The sequence below is a fragment of the Etheostoma spectabile genome, chromosome 9 (assembly GCF_008692095.1).
Source record: "Etheostoma spectabile isolate EspeVRDwgs_2016 chromosome 9, UIUC_Espe_1.0, whole genome shotgun sequence".
NCBI lineage: Eukaryota > Metazoa > Chordata > Actinopteri > Perciformes > Percidae > Etheostoma > Etheostoma spectabile.
In genome coordinates this window covers 8,092,718-8,094,021 of record NC_045741.1, presented here as the reverse complement: position 1 = coordinate 8,094,021, position 1,304 = coordinate 8,092,718, and positions in this window count along the sequence as shown.

Here is a 1,304-nt window from a genome sequence, read left to right as displayed (position 1 = left end):
CCGTGGCTTCTGGAAAGTTATGTTTCGTTGTGTTGATTGCAAAGCCTAAGAACAACATGCGTGTGTTTCCAGCCTGATGCAAATAATCGTTGAAAAACATTAGAAAGATGAAGATGATTAAGGGAAGGATGTCTTCTTCTTCTTTTTTTAACTGACAGATAATAATATGAATTAACACCTAACAGTTAGTGATCACACTGAGAAAATCAGAACATCACATACAAATAGCAGGATACAATAACAAATACTATTTAATTTATTTTATTGGCGATTTGTTATTAAGAGGGCGTTTAGCGCTTTGCCACTCATAGTTCCGTTTTTAATTCTTTTAAGGAATAACATTTGTTGGGAAAAAAAACTCTGTCCTCACGTTTTAAATATAAATTGTAGTGTCTAAAAGGTAAAATGTCTTAGTGCGTTTCAGTATTGAATGATTTAAAAACGTATGAAGCAGCCCTGTAGTTGGCATTTGCAACATTAACATAACCAAAGCCTTCAGTTTCTCAGGTTTATTTAGTTGTTGTTAATAATATATTGTAATGTTAATAATTTCCTGAGCGTTTCAGCTCCAACACAAGACTTTTTTTAATAGACTTTATAAAACTTTTTAATCTCATTTGTGGATTCAACTAAATGTAAGGTTTTATAAATTCCCCTAAATTTTACAAATGTTTCCAAAACCAAAATATTTCCTAAATATCTTTTTTGAATAATAAGTCAAATTAAGATAATGCTTGGTTGCATTTTTTAAACTAGTTCAAACTTTGCCTTTCTGACTTAACATCCTTTTTTGTGGGAAAGAACGCATGTTCTTTATTGTTATTAAGACACAATAAGAGCCCATGGGAATCATTAAAAATAGCATATAGGCCTAAAGCAATAGGCTACAAGTCCTCTTATTTATTATGTCCCTATTTTCGTAATCTGACCTGATTGATTAAGAGAATAATTATTTCAGAATGTGCAGAGTTTTCTTTTAAGTAACAAAAGAAGATACACTAAAAAAAAACACAGCAACAACTAGCAAACTGATAATCATTGGTAAGAGTTCATTTCTCACTTGTGTGTTTTATTTCTGCTCTTTGTTCTGTGATTTGCATGTGTTGTCAGGACTCTCGCGAGGAATGCAGAGCGGACTGTGTCACCTGTGAGGTCCGGCCGGTGAGTCCTTTGTACCGGCCACGGCTGCCCAGTGAGCCCGGCTGAAAACACCTCTTTCTCCCCACCAACTTCCGGTGTGTGTGGAGGGAACTTAACCAGCAACCGACTGGTGTATGGAGGTGTGTGTGTGTGTGTGTGTGTGT